The sequence below is a fragment of the Sinohyriopsis cumingii genome, chromosome 5 (assembly GCF_028554795.1).
Source record: "Sinohyriopsis cumingii isolate HCF-2022 chromosome 5, ASM2855479v2, whole genome shotgun sequence".
Classification (NCBI taxonomy): domain Eukaryota; kingdom Metazoa; phylum Mollusca; class Bivalvia; order Unionida; family Unionidae; genus Sinohyriopsis; species Sinohyriopsis cumingii.
In genome coordinates this window covers 54,783,797-54,802,201 of record NC_142965.1, presented here as the reverse complement: position 1 = coordinate 54,802,201, position 18,405 = coordinate 54,783,797, and the positions used below count along the sequence as shown (strand labels likewise).

The 18,405-nt window shown below is 36.0% G+C and overlaps 1 protein-coding gene across 3 annotated transcripts in view; it reads right to left on the bottom strand.

The window, feature by feature from the left end:
• Window positions 1-7,100, bottom strand: part of LOC149799203 (von Willebrand factor D and EGF domain-containing protein-like) — a 70,307-nt gene extending 63,207 nt beyond the window's left edge. The window contains exon 1 of one of the 3 annotated variants that reach the window (XM_089958469.1): window positions 7,057-7,100. The gene's annotated coding sequence lies outside the window, so the exon portion shown is untranslated. The remainder of the gene's footprint in view (window positions 1-7,056) is intronic. The other 2 variants (XM_089958465.1, XM_089958467.1) reach the window with 2 other exon arrangements.
• Window positions 7,101-18,405: the final 11,305 nt, after the last annotated feature.

Below are 18,405 nucleotides of genomic sequence, written 5' to 3'. Positions count from 1 at the left end.
TACCTGTGAATTATTTATTTTAAGGGGGGGGGGCGGTCGGTGATCAGTCTCAAGATTTACAATCTATTTTTATTCATGTTGACATTTCCGGTCATCTTTCCACCAGTTATTGACAACTTACTATTGCTGACAACATTAGGTTGGGCAACTTATTCCTTGTGAGTTATCTACGGATATGTTGTCTCAAGATCTAGCACTGGCTGACCTGACAAATTTAAGTTATCAGTCATTTTTCCACCCTACAATGATAACTTACCATTACTGACAGCATTAAGTTGTGTAAAGCTTACTGCTTGTGAGTTATCTGGATTGATTGGTGGATATGTTGTTTCTAGACCTAACACTCGTTGTCCTGACATGATAAAGTTGTCAGATCAACTTCTGTAGCTGTAGTTGCTGTTGTTTCAGCAGATGAACAACTGATTAACGTACCAAATTGTGTGTAGTAGCTCATGTTATTGCAATTTCTGCTAACAAAATTGTGTGCACATGTTATATGATGAGCATAATAAACTTTGATAACGATCGAGTAATATAAAATAAAGACAATTTTGAGTTACCAGATTGTCATTACCTGATAGTGGGACATACTGGATCTGGCAAAACAAACTTGCTAATGAACTTGCTACTCAGTCACATATTCGTTACACGATTAATCCCCAGAAGGACGAACATGAGATGCTGAACGAGTACAATGAAAAACTCAAAGCGAGTATATAGTTGTCATAAGAACGCCTGAAGATCTTGTTCCTGTTTCCGAGCTAGACTCAGATCAACATAACATTATCGTTTCTGATGACATCCCGCTGAGCAATGCTGAGATCGACAAGATAAGATCTTACATTCGTTTCAAGAAACCGATGAAGTAATGCAATTTATCTTGCTCATGGGTTTTATAACGTTGATCGTTTTATCAGAATAAATATGGGTTGTTTTATATTGTTTAACGGACTGGACAACATTGACGTGCGAAACACATCACGAGAACAATGCGGTGATGTTTCAATAGACAAACTTGTTGAGCTGTAACATGAGGCCGCTCATGGAAATCGCAGTTTTTTCTTATTCAATAAACGTGCCATATACACCAAGCATATATTTCGATGCGGAATTAACAGGTTCTTATATTGTAAAGAAGTAAAAAATTGATGTGTTATTCACAATAATGGAACAGGCGCGGATAAATCTAATAAAGAAATATGTTGCTACAAGAACTGTGTTTAAGAAAACATTGAGCAAGAACGTGCTGTACAATAACGAACCGCAGCAGAAACGGCTGTACTTTGCAAATAACTTGGTGTTGACAAAGTATCACTGGAAGATCCAGAAAATAACTAAAAGATAAAGGTCTGCGAGGACTACTTGAAGAAGGACAAAAGAAAGTTGATGAGGACATTATTGCAAAAACTTCTTCTGAACTTGAAGACGTAAAATACTAACAATAAACATCTGATGATAGTTTAAAACAAAATAAGTTTATCGCAAGGAAACAGATTGAACTTGCAGAGAATTTAAAAAAACTTTTAGGATGTAATGACTAGTGGATCTGAAAATTTGATTTTAAGGGTAAGATATATTGAAAAAACTATCAGCAAGTTTAGACCAGAATATCAAAGAAATTAGGTGTTTTAAAGAAAAATAAAATTAAGATTGACATGACAAGAACGTTAAAACTCAGCGAAGATGAATACGAAAATGCTCTCTCAGAATTGGAACTTTACATTGATGAAGGGGAAAATTTTTATGATTTGACAAGAAATTATAAAAAACCTGTTAGTTTTACTGAAAATTAAAATTTTAATGAGAATGTCGTTTATCTTGCGAAAGAGCATATGAATGGAATCATAGCAAATAATATCAAACAATATAAAAATATAAATCAAAAAGGGGTAGACCGTTAGAAAAATCGTTTGACAGAGTTTTAGCTGAAGTATTAAACGAAAAATGTTTTAGAAAAGGACAAAAAAATATTTTTGACTCGTCTGATGCTTATCTCAAAAAGATCTTCCTCAAAGTCAAGCAATCAGATGAATCAGATAACTCAGATTCTGAATATGACAAAAAAAAAAAACATCAGGTCGTGGATAAAAGATCTTTAACCCAGCAGCTGATATTATTGATCGACTGATCCTGCTAATCTCATCAAAAGAAGCTGGAAACACGAGGACAGAAATAGACAATGAAATAGTTTAATTACTTGATCATCTAAGATCAAACGGATCTTTAACGACTGACGAGTATTATGTATTATACTGCGATCTGATTCGCTAACCCCAACCAGTTATTATATTTTTTATCTGCGAATAACAAATGAAAATGTCGTCGATGACACTGTTACTTGACTCATTTCAGACAACATCGAACAGCGCAATCTTTTCAGTTTTTTTTTTAAAAATCCTGTTATTGAACTTGATCCTAGGTCCCCAAAGCAATATGCGATCGGATTAGTTTGAGCTGCTGTTTGGCACTCTATGGCAAATATTAAAAATAACGTCAACGATGATTTTATTTTTGGTGTGAAAACCAATGGCTTCATCGAGTGGAAGTTTCTCAAGATACCACAAGGTGCCTACAACGTCACAGATATCAACAAAACAATAAAATATCTTATAACTGCTGACAGTAGTGGTATATCATCTGATAATTTCGAGATCATTTCGAACTACAAGTCGCTACGAGCAAGACTAACACTAAAAAGACAAATTGTTTATCGATCTTAGTAGCCCATACACAATCGGATAATTGCTCGGATTCAATAAACAATATGGATCCGATCATCAAAGCGGATCAACATCTGCAATATTATCTTATGACAGTGAATCAGCCGTCAACATTACAGAGGTAAATGCAATCCTGATAAACTGTTATATTGCAACTGGGTCATACACAGCACGAGGTAGCCAAGGACAAAGAATTTATTCGTTTAGCCCTGATGTTCCACCGGGTTCGTTAATGCAAGGCAATCCGAGACAGGATAATATACTATCCGATCAATGTTGAAAATTAAATATCATCTATGACGATGACACTCACTGATGAATCAAGTCGCTAGATTGATTTTAACAACGAAATTATGACTTATTATCATCATCTACTAGTCAGTAGCTGGCCATAGTGAGCTAGCTCACAGTAGTCGGTTAGCCGACCAAAGTTAACTAATCACAGCCAATTTTATCAGACAATTTGTATAACAAGATGAAACAACGAACAATTTATCACAAAAAAGTCGTAGGTGTTTTATTTGGAATGTCTTTTCAATGATAATCGAAAAATATACCTAGAATAGCTCACAAAGTAGCACCAACTGCGATCGACGCATCAAAGGCGTTTGCAACAGGGGCCGCATCTGCAGTTGGAACGGTTGTCGGACAAACGATTGCTGATAAAATCAAAGGTAGAGTACCAAGCGGTCCGGTTATAAAACAGGTTATTTCTGAAATAGCTCCATCATCAGAAACAGCATGCGCAATGATAACAAGGATCAAAAAGTTTGTTGTCTCCGGCCGGAGTAGAGACTGGTAGGAAACTAGTTTTATGAGCTGAACCTCAGAGTGCTAGCACTCGACTTGATGTTGCTGCTTTCTAGGTGATTGTAAAAATAATAACGATTTTGTCTGACAATTACAATAAAAATGTGTATAAAATTTATCTAGATCTTGCCGATTACATAACAATAGAGGACTCTGCAACGGAGTTCGAGTATATTGCATATCTTGTCGAACACTCTAATGAGCCAAACAAGGTGGGCATCAGAGCATTTAATACACGAGACGAAGGCGAGATTTTGTTGCCGCACAAATCTGTACTTGAAGTACGAGGTAATATTAGAACAGATGCGTATGGTGATATAGAGCTGTTGTAAATGTTACATTAGTGAACAACGGTTGGAGCCTGTCCAAAAGTGCCAGATATCGTCTCGCTAATCAAACAGTCGAATATATTTCCCTGCACTTGCCGATAGCAAGTACTATTTTTAACATTGTGTCGTTCAGCGATAATTACTCTAGATCGAGATCTATTGCAACAAATATGATGTGGATCAATGATACGTCATTAGAAAATACTGCTGATCTGGATCTGATTTAGATTGTTGAATCACCAGTTGTTGATGCTAATGATGATGGAACTCGCACTAACATAAACAACGTTTTACCTAGGCTTCCTAATCAATACGGAACGGTTTTAGCAGCTGATAATGTAATAGCAAATGTGAGAAATGCTCTGATAGCTCTTTCTAATGTAATTGGAATTGATCCACCAGACGCTGCGGATGATAAAGCTGCGTTATTAGCAGAAGCTCAGAGTATTATTCCTGTGATCAGTCTTCGAGAATATAACAATGGTTTTGTTAAACGACGAAATTAGACAGCTCAAACACAAGAATTGCAATGATGCTTCTGTTAAGCACACTATCTGGATTTTGCTGGGACTATAATAAAGAAAGTATTTGGTGGTAAAAACACACTATTATACTTGGCAGAGCTGATAATAACGATTGTCTTATGAGAGCTGCCGGTATTGATAATTGCCAGTTTGTGATTTCACGATTGGGGTTATGGATTCCTCGGGTTGTCATATCCATCTCAAAACCAACTGAACTTGCGACAATGTTAGCCGCGTACAGCAGAAAAATATATTTTGAACAACACAAGGCTTATGAAATAGATGTGCCAAACACAACTGATAGCACATGGCGGATAACAACAGCGCCCAGCTAACAATTACCGCGTCATACTTATATCGTGTTTCAGCTACAAAATAAACGTAATAATGAACAACAAAACATCTCTGTTTTTGATAACGCTGACGTCAGACAAATATTTGTTAGAATAAACTCTAAGCAAATCCTGAACAAGCGATCGAACGGAGCTTAGGAAACAATGCTAATAGAAACTTATCTCGATCTTATATGTATCTGATGGAGGCGATGCAGAAATATCAGGACGATCTCTTTACCAGACATTTCATTTTGATGTTAGTAAGCACAGCGAACGAGCTGTTGAATCAACAGCTGACATCGAACTAACATAGACGTTGGGAGCGGCTCCTGATGCTCCAGATAACATACTACGCTTATGCTCTTGTAACATGTGACAGATACGTAACCCTTGACGCTGTCAGAGGTACAAGGACTGTACAGCTATAATGTTATAAATATTACTATCTGTCAAAATCCACAATGAAATATATTTTGCGTGAGATTAACCTGTCACAAGGACTAATACAAAAAACTAGCATGAGCTATAGCTAAACGAAAAGCGGTTTTATTAAAAATAGATTTGAAAATGCGTAGCGCTCCAACAAAATTAATAATAACACAACACCAGTTATCCAAATTGTTAAAAGGTAACCCTTTTATACTTGATCTGTCAGTGCCACAAATAACAGCATTTAACAGATCGAAAGCGATACTTGGCGGATCAATCGGAACAACTACTTTAGCACTAACACTATTGCCAAAGATGTAACCTGTGCTAGGAACTTTAGGATTAGCTGCAACGTTAGGGGCAGAATCAGGAGCGACAAAAAGCTCTATCCGGAGACGAAGGTACCGGTGACGGACACTTGATATAACAGGCGCCAGTATAAAATCCAAAGTTTATCTGATCATTAATTATATCAAATGCCGACAACACGAGCACGAAAAACTCCTATGACAAAAAAAGAAGAGCCACAAGAACAAACCGCAACGCGGTCAGAGACGGGCGCATATGCCCAATGCTAGCAGGGATAGTTGTAAGTCTATTACCAAATCTTTTAGGCATAGGATGCGGAATACAGGTATACCCAATGCGAAGACGGACTCGTGGATGTCGTGGCAGATGACTGATGCTACCGGGAACCAGAAGATGAAATCGTCCGCGTTAAACAACTTTGAAATTGCTTATAAACATAAAGATATCAGCGGATTTATCGGTGTAATTTGACAAGATGAATTAGCTGATGTATCACCGAAAGATAATCAAAGCTGTGTTATTAATATCCATGATTTCATTGACGGATCTGGAACTCAGTGGGTAGCTCTTTACAACAACAACAACTTTGACTTGATTGGCCTTTCTCTGAATAATGTTATCAAACAATGCATCCTAAGGATATATATATATATATATATATATATATATATATATATATATATATATATATATATATATATATATATATATATATATATATATGAACTATAGCTCTAATTAACTTCAGCCAGTTGGAACTTCAGCTTGTGGTTATTATTGCGTTATGTTTATCTTGTAGATGTCCAAGTCTAATGGCAAACCATGTAACTTTTTAAAGTTTATTCTGCAATTTGACCCGTTTCCTATTATGAGCCATAACATTAAATTTGTCTGACATCAAGTATAAAATGTCAAAATATTGTCTCAAATGCAGAACCAAAACCAATAAAATTGATGAAACAACAGAAAAAATAGCTAATAACGGAAAAATGCTAAAATGTAACTGTGATGTCTGTGGTAAGAGAAAGAGTATGTTCCTTAAACAAGATAAATCCTTTTGATACAATCACCAATGGTTGTGCAATGCAAAACTAATTTTAGGAAGCGACTAAATTTCTAAGCAATCAATTTTATTATTTTATTTATTGATCTTTTAAGAAACTTCTATTCAGCTATATTGTTTTATTGTTGATCCATAACACAGCATGTTAAATGAGAAACCCACATAACATGAAAAAGCAGAGGAAGTCAAATGAACTCCGCACCGCATCTGGGTTTTGCTCTCTCACATTCACTCTTCTATATCTCTCTAAATTGTGTCTCTCTGCACGCCTCTCCATCTCGGTCTCTCTTTCTCTCTCTGTCTCTCTCTCACTCTCGATTGATCGTTCGATCAATCTAGAGAGATAGCAAGATATATGCATTTTGAACGTGATATGGAACAATAGAACTAACTAAATGGTAAAGATAGTGTCGCAATCATATTATTAGCAAATGTACTTAATAAAACACCAACTATGTCAATAATGAAGAATAAACGAAGATGATAAAAGGTGTGCTAGTGTTTCCTGTTTTGTTTTAAAGAAAAAAAATCACTTACCATTAATTCAGCATCTGAAATTACTTCAAATATATAGAGTAGTATCTGTTTGTTCACGGATGTAGGATGACGAATCAGGAATAATCTTCGTACCACTAAACTGCTTATATAGGTAATGAGGTGTTCTGATTGGTTATTGATTCTTTGGCGAATCAAAATGATCTTAAAAGTGTTTGTATTTCATTTGCAACCTTTAAAACTTCCTTATTGTAGATATTATGTATATCATCATTAGTGTTCGTATCTTTAGGCAATCAATGGTATGACCTAAATGACCTGCCAGCAGTTACGCTTGTTTACAATGCATCCCGTGTTTACCGACAGGTCCCGTTAACACAGACTCTTGAGCATAATTGTTTTACATTTGAATTTCAAGTCTGATATTAGTTGCTGACAAACACAACATTCCACAGATCGTGTTTAAACATGACTAGTAAGAAATATAACACAAAATGTGGCTCATATGCCTTTGTCAAGATCACGTGTTAAAATTTTAGTTGCTAATATTGGAGTATTACTTGTAGTTCGCTACAGAGTATTTCAATAACAAACCTGCAGGCATAACACGATCACGAACATGATCGGAGAGTAATAATAAAGTATTATACTTTTACAAATATCGTACATACATGAAGCATTAAAAAAATACCAACAAATAATGTTTTTCCTGTTAACGATTTGATAAAATGTCGGACTTGAAGCATTAAAGAAAATACCAACAAATAATGTTTTTCCTGTTAACGATTTGATAAAATGTCGGACTAAATATACGACATGATCATCATATATAGTACTATTTCAATACAACGTTTTTAACAAAGCCCTTTTAAACATTAGAATTACACCATTTACTTGAAGAATAAACACAACGGGAATCAAACAAGTACACTATAAATGAAATGCCGTTCAATTTGTATGATACAAATAAAAAGAGTAAATGAATCTAAGGTAATTCCGAATTCTCTAGACTAGGAAGAAAAACAAATAAATGTCAGGCAACAAATGTTTGCAACATTCTTAAGCCATTCTTTAAAAATCCACTTTGACCTTGTAAGGTTTGGTGACATAAAAATATATCAATCTTAAGTTATCTATCTATCGACGGTGATACCAAAAGATATCAATCGTAAGTTATATATATATATATATATATATATATATATATATATATATATATATATATATATATATATATATATATATATATATATATATATATATATATATATATATATATATATATATATGTGTGTGTGTGTGTGTGTGTGTGTGTGTGTGTGTGTGTGATTTAGATTTTTAACGTAGCTTTAACAATTGTTCAGCCATATCGCTACGATGTCTGTAGTGTGGCAGTTTATAGTGATGTCTAGCACTGGGGCATAATGCCGCAGACATGTAGCATGATATCCCATCCAGTCACATTATCCTGACACCAGGCCGACCAGTCCTAACACTAAAATCTTAATACTGAGCGCCTAGCGAGGCAGCTGTTAGTACCATTTTTGTAAGTCTTTGATGTGACTTGGCTGGGGTTGGAACCCACGACCTCCCGTTTCCGAGGCGGACGCTCTAACCACTAGGCCACCGGAGCGGTCCTAAGTTATCTTTCTATCGACGGTAAGTTATCTATCTGTCGATGGTAAGTTATATATCTATCGATGGCTCGTTGCATCTCTCAGTCTATTTATATACCTGTTGTAGTAGTCTTATATAAGAGGTGTTCTGGCCCAAAACCAACATATCAGACTACTACTGTTGTATTTATGTAAAATAAACTTTTGTTTTTTAATCCCATAATCTATATGTTATCTTCAAGAGCACCGACGAGTATCTATATGTAACTAACTGAGTGATGCATGCACAATCGCAAATATGTATGTATGTATGTATGTATGTATGCATGGATAGATGTATGGATGTATGCATGCATATATATAATCGCTTAAAACAAAACAAAATGTTCTATACTTTTCTTCCTTGAAAACAGTACGTGTAATTTATGGACTTTGAAAGAATTGACTGTATACATAATGTGTTAATGAGTCTTTAAATAAAAATGTATTTCTTTATCATCGCTATAATCATCTTTGTCATAATCTTCTTCATTTTGTCCTTATTTGTGTTTCACGAACTGATCTGACTATGGTTGTTGTCAGTTGATATTACGCAAAGTTACTGACAATGAAGGAGCCGTCAGTAGTTCCAGATTACGACGTGTCTCTTGAAAAAGGTAGGAATTAACGATGAACAAAGCTGTCATTCTGGTTCAGTGAACACGTTCATGCAGAACCTAAGTAAGTTATCTGATGGAGAATGTAGAATTTAAGCATTATTTTTATAGTTCTAACTGAGCGGCGTATGGGATTAAATTTAGTTACCCAATATGGCAAACTTGGTTAGGCCTCCATTATCGTGGTTATTCTTCATCGTCCGGTTACAGGACTTGCTCTCTTTCGATACCCATTATATTTTGCAAGATGAAAAGAAACAGTTCTCAAATTTTTGCATACATTTTTATATGCGCCAATCCTAAATGTCGTTCTGAAAACTAGAGATTATGCCTGGGATGTCAGTACTTCAAACCAATCATTGTATTATCATGACTGGAGGGTACGAACCTAGCCATGAATTGGTGATAAAAAAATCAGCACACTTCACAATGCTACGTGTACTATGATGTAGGAAATCAGCGGTAGTAAACAGTAGATCATGAAGAAATACCTCTTACACACACTTTGTGCTTTTAAAATCAACCCTTCTACACATAGGAAACAATAAAAATCCAAACAAACAAGCGGGAAGAAAACATACGACATCCACTTTTATTACCATTAAGAAAGTTTACATAAAGTAAAAACATACAATTAGCACGTATTGCAATTGTAATTGGATTCATCTCGTGTTAAGTCGAGTACTGTGGTCTCGGATTTGTGGTTGAATCTAAGCTGCACCAGACTCATTGTAGTCACGTGCTTTGGTCAGGAATTTTGCAATTAAGGTTAAGACATTCAAACCCCAGCGATGGAGGATTTCATAACTTGGAATTTACTGTCATCATACTGCAGAAACAAAGTTCATACATTTTGCTACAAATAACTACATCTGTCTTGAGGATACTAAAATCGAATGTGTTTTAAATGTCTCATGACATGCACACGGTAATGTGATGAAATTAATTCACAATCCACCGTTTTTTTTATTTCGACATCAAATTTTATTTCAATGTTTCAATGTGTATTGTTATTATGGTCAGTATCAGTTGAAGATCCTCATAATCTATTCAACTGTTGTCCATCAATGCAGACCAGGTACGTTAGATGTTTTGATGCTGCTCTATATATATATATATATATATATATATATATATATATATATATATATATATATATATATATATATATATATATATATATATATATATATATATATATATATATATATGTATGAGAAGTGCAGAATGCTGGACTAACCACAAACAAAAAATTACCCAAGATGCTGAGTGTGCAGACTATGAGCCTGTGGTTAGTCCAGTATGCTGCACTTCTCAAGGTCTCGTCATTCGGATATCGTGCTAGTCTCTTTTCCTTAAGATGACGTAGTCAATGAGATTCCAGTGTTTGGAGCGTAGATGCATCAGTGACGTCGTTTGTTGGTGATGAGGTGGTGTTTCTCAGCAGGAGTAGTCCATTGCTGTTGCATTTCCCAAAGTCATTTGCCATTGACACCTGGCCATATCTGGTGATCCGTGTCAACTCTAGCAGTGAACTCACCAAGGATGATGACTTTGTCTGCCTTTGTTACATATGCAATAAGAGACTACAGGTTTTAAAAAAAATTGTCTTCGAATTCGTCTCGTTTGTTCATAGTGAGTGCATCGGAACTGATGATACGTGCATGTCTTTTTTCAGACAGTGTGAGTTTCAGATGCACTACTAACTAGCTGTGATTTGATGTCAAATCCGAAACAATCTTCACGTCACTCTTGGTTACTTCAGCCACTAAAAAAGAATGTATAGCTGGCTCCTACTCCGATGAGGTGTCCATCCTCATCTAGACGAGTTTCACTTAGGGTTTCTATCGGTATATTGAATTTGGGTCAGTTCGTCTATCTGCTGACGTCCAGACAATTAGTGTGCGAAACTCCAAGTAGCAATAATGGGCTGCGTCACCTTGTTCTTCTCGTTAGGTTTTCGACTGCTAATGTGGGATTGCAGTCACAACTAAACATCAAGATGGTATGATAAGAACGGTGAAGACATACAAAGAATTTTGAAGGCGAAACATCGATTACAAAACGCCTGTTCCGAAGACAGCACTTCATCATCGAGGAATCCATCCTTCAACAATGTAAAGAAGATTGTCAAATTTAACCCCAACGAGCTGTAAGACGCATGAAGGAGCAATAAGGCAAATAATATTCAGTTCTGCATAGACTAGAACAACATGAAGAATTTTATATAACGCTATGACGTTAATCCATAGGTCATAGTCATCAGGAACATCTGCAACATTGAATGCGGACATTACTGCATTGCTCACTGACAAGATATACTTCAAATATGGGCTGGATTTCAATAACATCATCAATCAGCAGTCATCTATGAGTGAGGAGGTAATTGATTGACTACCCCAAGTGGAAATCAATCAACATAACATTTGCTGATCCTCCATTGCTGACTGAAACTGTGAAATCAATGTACCTCCTGTCAAATGGCAATTCACTATGAACAGATGCAATACCAGCAGAAGTCTACCAGGCCTGGACGTAGCACGTGAACGAACTCTTCTTGTCAATCTGGGCTCAGTAATCTCTATCCCAAGATCTATCATCCACGTGTTCATGGCTGGATGGCTCGGCACTTCCATGATGTCATATTCGCTCGGGCCCTGGATGACAGTGAACCATCTGAACTATTAATAGTCACCAACTGAGTCAAGCTAAGTTGTGTGTTGGCCCCCTGCTTCGTCCGTATGATGTATTCTGCCATGCTTACTTGTGTCTGCCGTGACTATGCCATTGTGATCGACAAGCTATTTAATCAAAGGAGGCTACAGGCGAAGACGAAGTTACAGGAAGTAACTGCTTGTTATCTTCCTTTTGAGGACGACTGTTACCTGAATCCTAAATCTGATTCTGATATACCACAGAATATGGGCCTTTTCTCTTCAGCTTGTGAGAATTTCGGTCTCACTGTCAGTATCAAGAAGACACAGGAAGGCTTCACTTAGAGTTGACCATCACAGTAAATGCCTAAACCCTCGTGGGAATGATCACGTTCACCTATAACGGTATCACTATGTCATTTGAAGGCCAGGTCGATCATGCAACCAACGATTTGCTAAAGAAAGTGTGTCCTTCGGCAGACTACGCCTAAATATGCTGGAGAGAGAAGGCACCAGTCTACAAACAAAACCTAGGGTTTATAAAGCTCTGGTGTTGCCGACCCTGCTTCGTGATGCGAAAACTGGACTGTCTACAGACACCATGACAAGAAACTGAATCATTTGTACACGTGCTGCCCGAGGAAGCTGACGAGTATGAGATTACATGACATTCTCCCCGGCACTGAGATTTTCACAGATGCAGGCATTCCAAGCATCCCCACTCTGCTAGTGAAATCATAGTTGAAATGATCAGGCAACGTCATCAGGATGTCAGAAAAGCGATTATCAAAAAGGATCTTCTACGGCAAGCCGAGGAAAGGAAAGCGATCTGAGAGTGGTCAGAATAAACGCTTCAAAGTTTTCCTAAAGTGATCGTTGAAACACTTCAGCATTGACCTCTCGTATGATCGCTCCACCAAGCACCGTCTCATCCATACTGTAACTGTATAACTTGAACGGAGGAGAATTTGAGAGGCAAGGAAATTACATTTCAAAACTGGAACATGTACTGTTTTGATCAAGTAAATCCAAGCAGCATCGCCTGTAACGTGTGGCACAGACAATTAAGCTCAAACGGGCCTGATCAGTCACTCACGTAATCACAGAAACGAAACTAGCTAGTGATGTGATAGCCATCTTTAAACTCGAAAGACGGAAAACAAACACACCAAATGTAATGTAACATTATATTTAACAATGGACATTGCTAATGGAAACAAATCATAGACTTATAAACACGTGAATAATGATGAGACTTTTATCAGATCGGTGTCACTTATGATCCAATAAATCTACCCAATTATCCAAAGAATTCCTTTTAAGCTATATATAGATAAACAAACAAATACAAACATTTTCGGGGTAATAGTTAACTGATACCAATGGAATACTATATCGTTTGGATACGTCCATTATCAACTTCGTTACGTGAAAAAGTTTAAATTTAGTGAGAACACGTAGTAAACAACAGATGTACTATTCTCGAGCACTAGAATAATCGCAAATCAACGTCATTCGACCTGGTCGTCAGGTATTCCCTTTTCCCATTTTTTTACAGTGTGGCTCGTACTGTGATATTTTGCACAAGTGTTTACTATCCTTATTTTTGCATAAAATATTACTATCCTTATTTTTGCGATTTCACACAAAATTTACTGAATATCGCTTTTCGTATTTGAAAATATGTTCGGTATCATATCTACGAGCAAAACTTAAAAGACCGCGAATATCAGCTTCCCCTATATCTGTGTCGGTTCGATTTAGGTATCCAGCAATCAGCTCTTTGATATTTTTGTATTTTGCTTCTGTAAATAACTTTCCAGCTTCTTTTCTATAGTTTTTAATGCAATTTTTCTAGAAGTATTTAGTATTTCATAATCTTCGTCAATAATACTTTCTAGAGTTGTAATTTCGTCAAGCTCTTGATAAAATATATCTCGTTCGACATCATCATATAACTCAATTCTAGATTCAATTTCTGATACTGCGTTTATTGTAGCATTATTGTGATTTACGTTATACTTTTCTTTATCGTCGGTGAGAGAGTCTATTAGAAATAGATATGCTGTTGTTAGCAGTCTAGTGTCAGTACTGTTATCTACAATTTCTAACAGCATCTTTTTATCACAACAGTCCATACCAAGTACACGAAATACTAGACGTTTAGCATATGTGTCCTCGAGCTTACGATTTTTAAGAAACTTGTGTTTCCTTGTTTCAGCTAGTTTGTAAAGCTCGTCGTGAATCTTCCGTAGTCGCTCTTGCTCTGGCTTTTTACCACCATGAAATTTTGTTTTTACAAGGTAAGATTTATCAGTAGTCAAAACATGTTCTTTATTTAGCTCGGGCAGTGTATTTATCAAATATATTTCAACCTTTAATCGCATTTCCTCGCAGGCGCTTACAGGACACCATTTACTAATTATATCTGATAGCGTATTTCAGTTAAGGGCCTCTCATTCTTGAAACCCTAGCAAGATTGTCGCTGTTCTCAAACTCTTTTGCAACCCTGATCGATTCAGGATCAATAGACGTAATAGATTACAATCACATCAAACACACAGCGTGCTAGTACGCCAGACCTATACTAGGTCATCGAATGTATATATCTGAAACATCGACAAACCGGAGAAAGGACCTACTGCTCTGAAAATCCGGAAACACGAGTTTCTGTTGTTTTCTTTTTGAAGATCAAGTGTATATTGCTGAGCAGAAATAGAAATACGATACTGAGAAGTAGTAAAATCATAACCGAATCCCCTAAACAGTTCATACCATGTTGTATTTTCGTTAGATCGTTCTAAATTCCAATGATAAATGTATCCAATAGTGCATTTTTGACAGCGAAAATTAAATTTCCATATTGCTACGGCAGCTGGACACTGTATTTTAATCCAAAAGTTTGATATTTCTATGTGATCCACACTAATCCGCTAGATATAGGTGTGTTAAAAGCCACCGCATAAAGTGGATTATTATCCGAATAACAACTTGATGCCGTTGCAATAAAACCATGACGATTATTAACAGGATCAACAAGATGTGGAATATGACCAACACTATAATAGCTCGTTTTGTAATACTCCCAATCACTTGCCATTTGGTAACAGTGTCCACGTACTGTTTATTAATAAGATCTCATGAAGATAGAGGCACATACATGGAAGTTATCCTGTTGGCAGCCATATCGATCGCACCTGTAACCGTCCCACCGGATTTTATAAGATAATTAGCATCTGAATAAATAATTGCATTCGCTGATCCTGCACTTATTTCAGCTTCCATGAACAATGTATTTGTAAGATCAAATCCGTTGACTGGATTATAAGTCGTTGTTATTTTATTCGATCCCATGTTTAACATACCTGCAATTGTACCACCGATTTGCTTAACGTAAAGTGCGTCAGCAGCTTGACCTGATGTATCAATATCACTGTTTGTTGTAGTAATTGATCTAAGGTCAATATAAGATCTATTTGTAACATTATATACAGGAATTGCGTTATATGACATTGTTATCTTATTCGATCCTATATCTAACGCTCCAGTCATCGTATCGCCGGATTTTATTAGAAAGTTGTCCTTGACAAACTTCAAACTTGTTACAGAATCGTTATTGGTCAGAGTAATATTATCAGGTTGGGTATTACATATTAATTTTCCACCCATATCTAACGCGCCATTCATCGTCCCACTAGATAATGACGACTTAGAATTCTCTATCGAGCTAAAATGTCCTGAGCTTACCGCCTGTGAATTATTTATTGTAATGGGGGGGGGGGTATTCAGTCTCAAAATTTACAATCTATTTTTACTCATGTTGATATTTCCGGTCATCTTTCCACCAGTAATTGACAACTTACTATTGTTGACAACATTAGGTTGGGCAGCTAATTGCTTGTGAGTTATCTGCGGATATGTTGTCTCAATATCTAGCACTCGCTCACCTGACATACCTAAGTTATCAGTCATTTTTCCACCCTACAATGATAACTTACCATTGCTGACAGCATTAAGTTGTGCAAAGCTTACTGCTTGTGAGTTATCTGGGTTGATTGGTGGATATATTGTTTCTAGACCTAGCACTCTTTTTCCTGATATGATAAAGTTGCCGGTCATTGTGTCACTGAATCGCTTAAGATCATTTGTCAGATCAACTGCTGATGCTATAGTTGCTGTTGTTTCAGCAGATGAACTACTGATTAAAATACCAAATTTTGTGTAGTAGCTCATGTTATTGTAATTTCTGCTGACAAAATTGTGTGCACATGTTATATCATGAGCATAATAAACTTTGATACCGATCGAGTAATAAAAAATAAAGACAATTTTGAGTTACCAGATTGTCATTACCTGATAATGGGATGTACTGCATCTGGCAAAACAAACTTGCTGATGAACTCTCTACTCAGTCACACATACAATTACGATTGGGTGTATATTTACACGATTTATCCCCAGAAGGACGAATATGTTATGCTCAACGAGTAGAACGAAAAACTCAAAGCGAATATATATTTGTTATAGGAACACCTGAAGAATTTGTTCCTGTTTCCGAGCTAGACCCGGATGAACATAACATTATCGTTTTTGATGACATCCCGTTGAGCAAATGCTGAGATCGACAAGATCAAATCTTACTTTCTTTGTCAAGAAACCGACAATGTAACGCAGTTTATCTTGGTCGTGGGTTTTATAACGTTGATCGTTTTATCAAAATAAATACGGGTTGTTTGATATTGTTTAGTGGACTGGACGACATTGACGTGCGAAACACATCACGAGAACATTGCGGTGATGTTTCAATAGACAAATTTATTGAGCTGTAACATGAGGCCGCTTATTCAATAAACGTGCCATATATACCAAGCATATATTTCGATGCGCAATTAACAGGTTCTTAGATTGTAAAGAAGTATAAAATTAATGTATTATTCACAATAATGGAACAGGCGCGGATAAATCTAATAAAGAAATATGTTGCTACAAGAACTGTGCTTAAGAAAACAGTTGAGCAAGAACGTGCTGGACAATAACGAAACGCAGACGAAACGGCTGTACTTGGCAAATAACTCGGTGTTTGACAAAGTATCACTGGAAGATCCAGAAAAAAACTAAAAGAAAAAGGTCTGCGAGGACTACTTGAAGAAGGACAAATGAAAGTTGCCTAGGACATTATTGCAAAACTGCTTCTGAACTTGAAGACGTAAAATACTAACAATAAAAATCGATTGATGATAGTTTAAAACAAAATAACTTTATCGCAAGGAAACAGATTGAACTTGCAGAAAATTTAAGAAACATTTAGGATGTAATGACCAGTGGATCTGAAAATTTGATTTTAAGGGTAAGATATATTGAAAAAACTATCAGCAAGTTTAGACCAGAATATTTAAGAAACTACGCAGATTTTCTATAGAAAAATAAAATTAATATTGACATGACAAAAACGTTAAAACTCAGAGAAGATGAATACGAAAATGCTATCTCAGAATTGGAACCTTACATTGATGAAGCAGAAAATTTTTATGATTTGACAAGAAATGATAAAAAAACTTCTTAGTTTTACTGAAAATGAAAATTTTAATGAGAATGTCGTTTATCTTGCGAAAGAGCATATGAATAGAATCATAGCAAATACTATCAAACAATAGAAAAATATAAATCAAAAAGGGGTAGACCGTTAGAAAAATCGTTTGATAGAGTTTTAGCTGAAGTATTAAATGGAAAATGTTTTAGAAAAAGAACAAAAAAAATTTGTTACTCGTCTCATGCTTATCTCAAAAAGGTCTACCTCGAAGTCAAGCAATCAGATGAATCAGATAAATCATATTCTGAATATGACACTGTGTCGTGGATTAAAGACCTTTAACTCAGAAGCTGATATTATTGATAGACGGATGCTGCTAATCTCATCGAAAGAAGTTGGAAACACGAGCACAGAAATCGACAATGAAATAGTTGAATTACTTGATCATCTAAGATCAAACGGATCTTTAACGACTGACGAGTATCGTGTGTTACACAGCGATCTGATTCGCTAACCCCAACTAGTTATTATATTTTTATCTGCGAATAACAAATACAAATGTCGTTGATAACACTGTTACTCGAATCATCTCAGACAAGATCGAACAGCGCAATCTTTTCAGTTTTTTGTAATCCTGTTATTGAACTTGATCCTAGGTCCCCAAAGCAATATGCGATCGGATTAGTTTCAGCTGCTGTTTGTCACTCTATGGCAAATGTTCAAAATAACGTCAACGATGATTTTCCTTTTGGGGTGAAAACCAATGGCTTTATCGAGTGGAAACCTGTTAAGATACCACAAGGCTCCTACAACATCACAGATTTCAATAAAACAATAAAATATCTTATAACCGCTGTAAGTAGTGGTACATCATCTGATAATTTCGAGATCATTTCGAACTACAAGACGTTACGAGCAAGAATAACACTAAAATA